This window comes from Canis lupus, chromosome 18, assembly GCF_003254725.2.
Source record: "Canis lupus dingo isolate Sandy chromosome 18, ASM325472v2, whole genome shotgun sequence".
Lineage (NCBI taxonomy): Eukaryota > Metazoa > Chordata > Mammalia > Carnivora > Canidae > Canis > Canis lupus.
In genome coordinates, this window is record NC_064260.1 from 3,498,219 (window position 1) to 3,511,029 (window position 12,811).

A 12,811-nucleotide genomic window follows, 5' to 3' on the forward strand; every position below is an offset into this window, starting at 1 on the left:
CTCCTGGATCACTATCTACCCTTGGCTCCCATCTCTGTCTTCCTACCATGTCTTGGCAATAGATGATTTTGAAATTGTCAGATGCAAAATGGAAACAACTTGTCAGAATTATATTCCATGGAGTGGTTTGTTTTGTAGAGGTTGCTCCTTGAAGCTCTTTATAGAGTTTTAAGAAATATATTTTGAGTTCTTTTAAAAATCAATGGGCATGTCAACAGGAAATAATTTCTGCTCAAGAAATGTGTTATAATTGTTAAATTGGGACTAGAAAAGTGAAAACAAAATCTTATATGTTATCAACTCTCACCTTGAAGATTTTGGTATGAAAACTTCCCAGGTGAATTTTGTGAGGAAAATTAAACTTATATAATCTTTCTTTTTTTTTTTTTATTTCTGGTTTGCCCATGACAATCTCAAAGTGTCCTAGTCTGGAATATAAATTGTATGCTTACCCTAGTTACAACTTGTATTTTTCCTTTCAGCCCAGTTCTCATCTTCCATGAAAGCCATAATTCCCGGGTAACTAATGATGGATGGAACCAAGCCCTGCTTGAGATCTTACATCATGGGAACATCACAGAAGGCACCATGGAGGACAAAGTAAGTGGCTCCCAGCTGTATCTGCCACCATTTATCTTGGTGACTTTGGACATATAATTTGCATGCTTGGGCTTCAGTTTTAGCACCTATAAAATTAAAGATTTGGGGGATAAATATTTTCCGAGCATCACTCTGACAGCACCTAACTACAAGTTTGTGTTTGCTTTTCATCAAGCAGAATTCTGGAGATGTGTGTGCTCTGGTTGGGCTATAGTTCCAGCTGTCTTTGCATCTATTGGAGTCAAAGACTCATTCTTCCAGAAAGAGCATGAACAGATGTTTGTGTTTAGATCCTATATCCAGAGCAGTATAAAAGTAGGTATGACTCCTCTACTGCTTTTTTCCCCACCCATTGGCTAATGGCAAGGAACACCAGGTCTTAAAGAAAACAGAATACAGATTAGAGAAATGTAGGTTCTGGAATGATCATGAGCCAGCTCACCCACAAATGAGGAACTAGCTTTTGATTCTACATAACTAAAAAAATAGTTTCCTACATTTGTTCAGCCACTGAGATTTCTAGGATTATTTGTAACAGCATCCAACAGATCATAAGTTCAAGTTGCCTTTGAATCTAACTTGAGCTTTGGTCTAGTAGCCATTGACATTCCAACTAAACTTGAATCCTTTCCAGTCAGAGCAGTCAGATGTGCAGGATACAGCTTTCCTTTTCTTTCCGGGGGGGGGGGGTTATATATTTATATATTTTATAAATATGTTATATTTTAAAAATATAAAACTATTTATATTAATATAAAAATATAAAATTTATATTTATATTATATTTATAACATAATTTATATTATTTATAAATTAATATTAAAAATATAAAATTATTTTTATATTATTTATAAAATAATTTTATATTTTTATAATAAAATATATATATTAAAAATATTTTATAAATTTTTTATAAAATTTTTTTTTAAAAATTTATAAATATATAAATTATATATATGTGTATATATATATATATATATATATATATATATATATACACACACACATTTTTTCCCCGACAGAGAAATCTGTGACTCATAGTAGCAGTCTGTTTGTTTGAGCTCATATGAAGTTAGAAGTACTGTGAAAACTGGTAAACTGACTTAGTGGTAATTGCGGATTAGACCCCATTGTGCTAAATAATGCAGAAGTCAGTGTTATAAGCAAAGGTTTAAACACAACATTGTTGGGGTCAAAATTAGGACACTTAGAGGAAAACCATGGAATTGGAAGAAGAGGGAGGGAACAAGAGATAATGGTGTCTTATAGACAAAGAAACACCACATGCAAAAATGAGTAACAAAAATGGATTAACATCTACGGAATTAAGATCAGAAATAGCTAGAGACATAAAAGTGAGATCTAAGAAAGAAAGGATTGAAAATCCTCAACCATGATTTTCAGATGTAGTGATATAAATGCACTCAGGCAAGTACAGGACAGAGAAGAGAGAGGAACATTCCCAATGGAGACACAGAAACAGAAAGAAGGAAATAGGTTTAGCCCATACAGTTTACAATTTAACCAATTCTATTTGGAAATACTACTTTATAGATGCTTAGTTTATGTTTACATAAAATTTTAGGGCTGCCTGGGTGGCTCAGCAGTTTAGCGCTGCCTTCGGCCCAGGGCCTGATCCTGGAGACCCGGGATTGAGTCCCACGTCGGGCTCCCCGCATGGAGCCTGCTTCTCCCTCTGCCTGTGTCTCTGCTTCTCTCTCTCTCTCTCTCTGTCTCTCTTGAATAAATACATAAAATCTTTTTTTTAATTTAAATTTATAGTATGGATTTGGTGGTTTTGCATACATTTCTTTTTATAACCCAAATGTAAAGAAGTGCTTCCGGTTTTGATATAGCCTTCATAGAGATGCCCCATAGAAATTGCAATAACTGTGTTGGAAGGTGAAGTGCAGCCTTTAATAAATATTTGGATTGTAAGGCAGGTAATATCACAGATGAGCACATCATTATGTTTCTAACTCTGCTCAAAATGTCTGTTTGTTGTATTTGTTGTGTACGCATGTGTGTGTGTGTGTGTGAAGGGAGAGTTACACATACACACAATCCTCAGTATGAAACCTACCTCGTTAAACTGAATCATATACTTTTGTCATGAGAAAAATGTAGAGCTGTTTTGTGAAATGCTTTAAGGAATTAACATTTTCTGTACAGAAAGAATTAAGTGAAAAATTACAATGTGGAATTAGAGCAAATTACAGAATATGAAAAACAGGAAGGGAAATAGTGTAATAATGTATTCAGTGAGAACGTGTGATTGACTGACAAGACTTGAAGAACTTGAATAGAAGAAAAGCATTGGCCTCTGATAGTTAGAATACAAGGAGAACAAAACTTTACCACCCAAGGGTGGAAATATATATATATATATATATATATATATATATATATATATATATCAGATATTTAAGCTATTTAAGCTTTGGTGCTCATTTTCACAGTTTTATAGGAAATTTGGCTTAGGGCTTTGCAGCCATTGAAACATAAAAAAGAAAGTTGTATCTGTTTTCAGTGCCTAATAAAAGAAAATATCATTAATTTTTTTTTCTGAAGCTGATCACTGAAACTAATTACCTAAACAAAAATTGCCATATGCTCACTGAACAAGAAATTGGACAAACTTAAAAAGTGGTTTTACACAGAAATTCTTTAGGTGGTAGTAGCTGTATCTATCCTCAGAAAAAGCAAAGCATCCCTGATGCCATTGCTCACGGAAGTGATATTTGTGAGAAGCTAATCAAATGAGATTTAACACCTAACCTGAGGCAAGGACAAACTTAAAATTTGTTGGAAAAAATGGATAGAACGCAGGCATCCATTGATTTTCAACTTGTAGTGACAGATTCCATCAATCACCGGAACTATTTACTTTCCCTTTGTGTGTGTGTTAGAAAGGGGGGAGGCAAAAATGTACGCTGTTTTATAAATTTAATATGTATAACTGGCAAAGGAGACAGTGAAACACACTGCCCTTCCTCCACTGCTACCACCCTACGCTGGCGAAATGGTTCCTGCTCTACTAGAGAATTAAGTAAAATCAGTCAATTACAGCTATGAGGGAGTAGGAAGTTAATCCAAAGTTAATCTAAAAAGTTCCAACACAATCTCTAACATGGGGTTACACAAATAAGTCAGGGAGTTCCTGCAAAATCAAGCAAATAAGTTAAGAGGAGTTTAAATTTATTCAGCATCGCTGAATTATGGAATACTCCCCACATGGACCGCTTCACCTATAGCCAGTTTCCACATGAAGAATTATTTAATGATATTTTTAAATGCAAAAGAAATCATTTTTTTTAGGATTTCATTTATTTATTTGAGAGAGAGAGAAAAAGTGTGAGTGTGCATGAGCAGAGAGGGGCAGAAGGGGATGGAGAGGGAGAAAGCATCTGAAGTGGACTCTACACTGAGCGTCTGGGGCCCAGCCCCATAACCAGAAGATCAAGACCTGAGCCCAAACCAAGAGTTGGATGCTTAACCAAATGAGCCACCCAGATGCCCCCAAAGGAAATCACTTTTGATGTCATTTTAATATATTTGCTTATTTTACATTGAAATAAAACTAAAGGCAGAATTAAATGTTTTGTCCTGCCTTTATGAAAACTCACTAAAGTTCCTCTATTTCTTTGGATGATACAGGGTTTATTTATTTATTTATTTATTTATTTATTTATTTATTTATTCATGAGAGACAGAGAGAGAGATAGAGGCAGAGACCCAGGCAGAGGGAGAAGCAGGCTCCATGCAGGGAGCCCGACGGGGGACTCGATCCTGGGTCTCCAGGATCAAGCCCTGGGCCAAAGGCGGCGCTAAACCACTGAGCCACCCGGGCTGCCAATACAGGGTTTAAAAGAGAATCCCAGTTACACAAAATAAATCTACCATTCCTAAAACCCAAGCATTTTTAAATGTTTTCTAGAAATCCATACTAACAAACCCAAATGCTAAAAAATATCCTTAAAAATTCCAAATGATGTACAAAGTGATGGGACCCAGAAGTAGATGCCAAATCACTCAGAGAGTTGGATTTAGGGAGAAATCAGTTTCATGTGTTTTTTTGTTTGTTTGTTTTTTGTTTTTGTTTTTCTGTTTGTTTTAGAAGCAAACCCACTTTAATTGGCAGTGTAGGAAGAAATGGGAGCAGTGCAGGCATGACCAGGTGAGACCAGGCCGCTCCCCTGTCCTGGGCGAGGTACCTGTTCTGCTCAGAGAGTTCTCAGGCTGGGGCCTGGCGGGGTACAGATGCAGGGCTAGAGCTACTGCCTTGAGTGGCAGGTATAGAAACACAGGTGCCTGCAGAACTGAGGATGGGGGTGTCGGGGGTTAGGGTGCACAGGACTGAGGCCGGGGCATATGTATATCTGTGCATATCTGTGTGTTCACATGTGTGTACATGCATACACACGAGCACAATGTGGACAGGATCTATAAAAGCCGCCACAGACTGATCTACATAGACGGTCGGAGGTAAGACACCCCAACTCCCTGAAAGCCCCAGAGGTTGAGGAGACATCAAGAAGGGGAGCACGCCATGCTCTGTGCCAAATGCCCGGGCCTGGCCCTGCCCCTCAGCCTTGCTGTGTGAGCCGGGACAAGAGAGTTACCATGTCTGAGCCTCGGAAAGATTCACCGTGTCCCCTTCACTGCTTTGAGGACTCCAGACACTCCTGGACTTTCTCCTCAGAACACTTGGCCTTTCTCCAGCCCATCTGGCCCCTTGCAGTCGTCCATTATGACCCACACTCAACACGATCCCTTTCATATACTTGGGAACTCTACCCTAGAGGTTTACACCTTCACAGTTTGAGCAGCAGCTGTGGTTTTGTTTTAGCTACTGTTAAAATTAAGTAAAAGGATGGTCTACTTTGAAGAATTATCAACACAAAACAATTTCCCATTTTATTTGCACATCCACGAAATCAACTGCAAACAGGAAATCATTATTTTTAGCAAAACCTCAGATCTTGCTTCTCAACCCATTTTTATGGGGAAAGAACATTTTTTTTCCAATACCTCTCAGATCTGTACTCTTAAAAAATGAAAGAAAAATAACATAAAAAGAAATGCAATACAACATTCTATTTTTAATGATTATCTTCAACAGAAAATAATTATTTTCTCAAGTTACTATAAAAGTTTCTAGATTTCCCTGTTCTTAAACTATTATGGACTGGAAAGAAAAAAGTTTGAGAGCCTACACCTGCCAACGGGCTACATTTTAGGTAGGCAACTCGTAAGAATTATTCTTTTTTTTTTTTCATTTTTCACTTTATTTAAATTTAATTAATTAACATAATGTATTATTGGTCTCAGAGGTCGAGGTCATAGTGATTCATCAGTCTTATATGACACCCACTGCTCATTACATCACATGCCCTCGTTAATCCCCATCACCCAGTGACCTCATCTCCCCACCCTCTCCCATCCAGCGACCCTCAATTTGTTTCCTATGATTAAGAGTTTCTTAGGGTTTGTCTCTGTCTCTCTGATTCTCTTTTGTTTTATTTTTTTCTTTTCTTCCCCTATGATCCTATGTTTTGTTTCTTAAATTCCACATATTTGTGAGATCATATGATAATTGTCTTTCTCTGGTTGGCTTATTTCACATAGTGTATATCCTCTAGCTCCATCCTCATCTTTGCAAATGGCAAGATTTCATATTTTATGGCTGAGTAGTATTCCATTGTGTACATACACCACCTCTTTATCCGTTCATCTGCCGATGGACATCTGGAGTCTTTCCACAGTTTAGCTATTGTACACATTGCTGCTATAAAAATTGGGGTGCAGGGGCCCTTCTGATCACCACACTTGTATCTTTGGGGTAAATACCCACTAGTGCAATTGCAGGGTTATAGGGCATTTCTATTTTCAACTTTTTGAGGACCCTCCATACTGTTTTCCAGAGTGACTGCGGCATCTTGCATTCCCACCAACAGTGTAAGAGGGTTCCCCTTTCTCCACATCCTCGCTGACATCCATCATTTCCTGACTTGTTCATTGTAGCCATTCTGATTGGTGTATGGTGGTGTCTCATTGTGGTTTTGATTTGTATATCCCTGATTCCAAGTGATGTGGAGCATTTTTTCACATGTCTGTTGGCCACGTGTATGTCTTCTTTGGAGAAATGTCTGTGTCTTCTGCTCATTTCTTGATTGGATTATTTGTTCTTCAGGTGTTGAGTTTGATAAGTTCCTTATATATTTTGGATACTAGCCCTTTACCTGATAGTCATTTGCAAATATCTTCTCCCATTCTGTTGGTCACCTTTTTGTTTTGTCAACTGTTTCCTTTGCTGTACAAAAGCTTTTTATCTTGATGAAGTTCCAATAGTTCATTTTTGGCTTTCTTTCCATTGCCTTTGGAGACATGTCTAGCAAGAAGTTCCTGAGGCCAAGGTCAAAGAGGTTGCTGCCTGTGTTCTTCTCTAGGGTTTTGGTTGATTCCTGTCTCACATTTGGGTCTTTCATCCATTTTGAGTATATTTGTTTGAATGGTGAGGAAATGGTCCAGTTTCATTCTCTTGCATGTGGCTGTCCAATTTTCTCAAAATCATTTGTTGAAGAGAATGTCTTTTTTTCCATTGGATATTCTTTCCTGCTTTGTTGAAAATTAATTGAGCATAGAGTTGAGGGTCCCTTTCTGGTTTTGCTATTCTGTTCCATTGATCTATGTGTCTGTTTTGTGTCATACTATCTTGATGATTACAAGTTTATAATAGAGTTTGAAAAACAGAATTGTGATGCCATCAGTTTTGTTTTTCTTTTTCAACATTCTTTTGGCTATTCAGCTTCTTTTATGGTTCCATACAAATTTTAGGATTATTTGTTCTAACTCTGTGTAATAAGTTGATGGTATTTCGATAGGGATTTCAGCGAATATATAGATTGCTCTGGGTAGCATAGTCATTTTAACAATAATCGTTCTTCCAATCCATGAGTGTGGAATGTTTTTCCATTTCCTTGTGGCTTCCTCAATTTCTTTCACGAGTGGTCTATAGTTTTCTGAGAACAGAGATGTTACCTCTTTGATTAGGTTTATTCCTAGGTATCTTATAGTTTGGGGTGCAATTGTGAATGAGATTGAATCTTTAATTTATCTTTCTTCTAAGAACAATTATTATGCATTTCCTTACCCAAGTATATGTTGTGTGGGTCAGGATTTGGGGGGGAAAGTGGATAATTTTCCTTTTAACAGGCAAAATTATCCAAGATTGAATTTGGTGAGAGTCTACATTGCTAATCAAATTAAGATTTGTAGTTACTGAATATTAGTTTTTAGGTTGCCAATATAAACATTATTTTTAAAACTTGTGTAGGTAGGGAATGTCTCAGCAGTTGAGCACCTGCTTTTGGCCCACAGCGTGATCCTGAAGTCCCGGGATTGAGTCTCACATTGAGCTCCCTGCATGGAGCCTGCTTCTCTCTCTGCCTATGTCTCTGACTCTCTGTGTGCGTGTGTGTGTGTGTGTGTGTGTGTGTGTGTCTCATGAATAAATAAATAAAATATTTAAAAATAAATAAATAATTAAACTTGTGTAGGTAGTCTTTAATACTTCCTTATGGAAAGCCAAAGGTTTTCCTCAAAGAACAACTTTAAATAACTCCAAAGTAACTAAAACTACAAAAATGCCTAACAGAAGCTAGAAAATTTTACTGTAGCAGACACAAAACATGGAAAATACAATTTATCTAATACTTAGTTGCCTTGAGTAGAAATCAATGTTATTTTTAAGTGATAGTGTTTCCTGGTGAAACCACCAGATTTTGAGTCCCCTATAATAGGACAAACTGACTTATGCTATGATTTTATTTATCCATCTGAAAATTAAAGAATATATGTCAACCATATGCTTCAGGCCATTTTGGCTTGTCTTCGAGTAGGGAGTGTCGTAAAACGACATTGCAGTTCACATACTTCTTGAAGCCACTATTTGTTTCTGATAATACCTTTGTTTCTATATCTTCTAAAGCAGGAGAGTATGTATTACACTAAAGAAAACCATTCTATGCATTTTTATTTATTTTTTTAATTTTTTTTCATTCTATACTTTTTAAATGTAAGTTAAGGATACAGGTGGCTATGGCTGGCAACGACCTATTTCAGAATAAACATCTCTGTTGGAAAGGCATCTCCATATGACATTTTGATCCAGGTTCTGCAAAAATCCCAAGTCTATAACAAAGTCACAGAATCTCTTAAATGATGAATTCTGAAAAGAAAATTCCTTACTCTCTTCTTGCTTGTAGTTTTATCGAGCTGTTAAGAGTATCAAGCATTGACCACCATTGGGCAAGATACACTTACAATTCCTTTGAATTTCATGGGAGCTATTGGATCCTACCTTGGGGTATGGTAATTTGTGTTTTTTGGAACCAGGACAGTCTGCCTCTGTGTTCCCAACAGTGTGCTCCTGGTGAGCTGTGAGATAATGATGGTTGTAAATGTTTAATACTGCTGAAAATTTTAAAACTGGTTTTTCAACTTGTCAAAATTTACAGCATTTGAAATCATGTTTGAACATGATTCTTACAGCTCTCTCCTTAATATTTTGGCTCTGCAGTTTTGCCACTGAGAACACAAGACTGCATAACATATTTCTTTCCTGCTCCCATTACATTCCACAGATTCAGGGCTTTTAGTTTGACTCCTATTGAGATGGAATTTGTTATTCCTCAAAGTGAATATCTGATGTGCATGTGGAGAGTATTTACTTTTTTGTTGATTACTTGGTCTCATATCTTTCAATTTTTTCCAGCTTTACTGAGGTATAATTGACAAATAAAAATTGTATATATTTTTTATATATTTTATTTATTCATGAGAGACACAAAGAAGAGAGGCAGGAGGCCCTATGTGGGACTCGATCCTAGGATTCGATCCTGGGACTCCAGGATCACGTCCCGGGCTGAAGTCAGGCGCTAAACCACTGAACACCTAGGCGTCCCCAAAATTGTATATACTTGAACTATTCAACCTGATGTTTTGATATGTGAATTGTGAGATGATTGCCACACTCAAGCTAATTAACATTATCATTCAGCTCACACAGTTACTGTGTGTGCAACTCTTAGCAAATTTCAAGTATACGGTACAATACTATTAACTAGAATTATCATGTTGTACATTAGATCTTCAGAACTTTATTTATCCTGCACAACTTAAACTTTGTATCCTTTGACCAATATCTTGTTTCCCCTACTCTTCAAACCCTGATAACAACTGGACTCAGCTTATGAGTCCAACTTTTTTGATTCTACAGAAAAGTGAGATCATGCAGTGTTTGTATTTTGTGTCTGGTTTAGTTCATGTTAACAATGTCCTCCAGGTTCACCCATGTTGTCATGAATGTCATAATTTCCTTCTTCGTAAAGGCTGAAAAATATTATATTGTGTATATTATATTTATACAGTATCTCATTTTCTTTATCTATTTATTCGACTGACATTTAGGTTGTTTTTGTATCTTGGCTACTGTGAAAAATACTGTAATGAGTCCCATTTTATATACCATTAAATTTACCCATTTTGAGTTTTCAACTCTATGATATTTAGAAATTATGGAGTTGTAAATTCATCATGGGTAAGCAGTATTAGAACATTCTTTTTCAAATAACATGATCTCTTAGTCTCATTTACTATTAATCCTGATTTTTCAAGCTCTGCCTCATACAATCAATCATTTATTTTTTGTCTCTACAGATTTGCCTTTTCTGAGTATTCATATAAGTGAAATCATACAATATGTGTCATCTCATGTCTTGCTTTTTAAGCTAGCATAATACTGTTGAGATTTATTCACGTGGTAGTATGTATCAGCATTCTGTTCTCTTTATGGATGTATAATATTCTGTGGTATTGACATACTAGATTTTGTATGTCCCTTCACAAGTTGATAAATATTTGGGAGGTTTCCGATTTTTTAGCATTATAAATAATTTTTCTAAGAATATTTGTGTGCAAGTTTTGTATGGCTATATATTAAGTTTCATAACTGGTATGTGAAAGTCCTCGAACTTTGTTCTTTTAAAACTTGTAACTGGTTGAAAAGATGTTCAACATCATGTGTCATTAGGGAATGGCAAGCAAAACAACAAGGAGAGATTACTACACACCTAGTAATATGTGAAAGTTAAAAAATACTGCCAGTACCAAGTGCTGGTGAGGATGTGGAGCATAGGAATTCTCATGCATTGCTGGTAGAAATGCAAAATGATACAGACACTCTGGGAGAAAGTGTGACAGTTTCTTACAAAACTATACTCTTACCCTATGATGAATCATGCTTCTTGGTATTTACTCAATGGAGATGAAAACTTATGTCCACACTGGGGTACTTGGGTGGCTGGGTCATTTAAACATCTGCCTTAAGCTCAAGTCCTGATCCCAGGGTTCTGTGATTGAACAGCACATAGGACTCTCTGCTCAATGGGGACTCTGCTTCTCCCTTGCCCTTCCCCACCACTCTTGCTATCTGTCGCTATATCTCTATCAAATAAACAAATGACTAACTCTAAAAAAAAGAGAGAGAGAGAGAGAGAGAAAGAAAGAAGAAAGGAAAGAAAGAAAGAAGAAAGAAAGAAAGAAAGAAAGAAAGAAAGAAAGAAAGAAGAAAGAAAGAAAGAAAGAAAGAAAGAAAGAAAGAAAGAAAGAAAGAAGAAAGAAAGAAAACTTATGTCCACACAACAAACTGCACATAGATATCTATAGCAGCTTTAATCATGATTGCCAAGGCTCAGAATCAACCAAGATGAGCTTCAGCAGGTGAACAGATAACTAAACTGTAGTGCATCCAGACAATGGAATATTACTCAGCGCTAAAAGGAAATGAGTGATCCAGCCATAAACAAAAACATGGAGGAACACAAATGCATATTACTAAGTGAGAGAAGCCAGTCTGAAAGGCACCATACTGTATAATTTCAATATATGACATTGTGGAAGAAAAGCAAAGTTCTAGAAACAGTAAAAAGATCAGAGGTAACCAGAGGTGATGGAAGAGGGCAGAGGATTTTGGGAAGAGTGAAACTACTCTGTATGGAACTATAACGGTGCACACATGTCATAATAAATTTGCTGAATCTTATAGAATGTACACCAAGAGTGAACCCTAATGTGGAATAAAGACTTTGGGTGATAATGGCATCACGTGTCAGTGTAGGTTTATCTATAGTAGGAGATGTATGGCTCCAATGCAGGGTGCTATATAGTGGGAGAGATAAACTGTGGGGGCAGGGGCAGAGGGTATTTGGAAACGCTCTGACTTCTGCTTACTTTCACTGTGAACCTAAAACTGCTCTGACAGTTTATTGAAATTCAAAAAAAAATAGTTTATCTGGATTTTTGCATTTCTATATACATTTTAGAATCTGCTTCAAAGTATCTGTAAAAAAAGTTTGTTGTAATATTTATAGAATATTTGTAGATCCTGTAGACAATCTATATTTTTTAATCCTATTTGTTGAATCTATGGATCAAATTGGGGAGAAATGACATCATAACAATGTTGAGTTTTTCAATCCAAGAACATGGAATGTCTGTTTATTCTGACATTCAAGTTCCCTCGGCAATTCTTATTTTATTATTTCTTAGCATACAAGTCTTACTCTACTGTTGTTAAATTTATTCATGAGTGTTCTATTCTTTCTGATGTGATTGTGAAAAATTTTGTTCCTCATTTCATTTTCTTATTAGACATTGCTTGTATAAAGACACATGGTTGGTTTTTCAGTATTGACTTAACTTGCTCTCTATATATTTTACTTCTAATTATTTTGTAGATGCCCTTGGACATTTTTTATATACAAGATCATGTTGTCTGTGAGAAAAGGTAGTTTTACCACCTCCTTTCCAATCTAGATGCCTTTTATTTCTTTTTGTTGCCTGATTGGACTAACTAGAAATCCCAGGACAACATTTAATAGAAATGATAGAAGCAGACGTGCTTGACTTACTACTGATTTTAGGCAGGATATCTTAAATCTTTCACCATTAGGTGCAGTGCTCATTGCGAGTGTTGTATAGATGCCCATTATTAAAGAGTTAATGTCTACGAAAAATTTGAGAGTGTTTAATCGTGAATGAGTGTTGGGTTTCTCCCAATGTTTTATTTATGCCTGTAGAGATAATCATGTGGTTTATACTCCTTATTTATGAACATCATATTGATATTTACATGTTCTGTTTTCTCTTG

At 36.2% G+C, this 12,811-nt stretch overlaps 1 pseudogene; it reads left to right on the forward strand.

Moving 5' to 3' along the window:
* The window catches only part of LOC112661373 (mesoderm-specific transcript homolog protein-like), a 34,314-nt pseudogene that overhangs the window by 7,411 nt on the left and 14,092 nt on the right, over nt 1-12,811 (forward strand).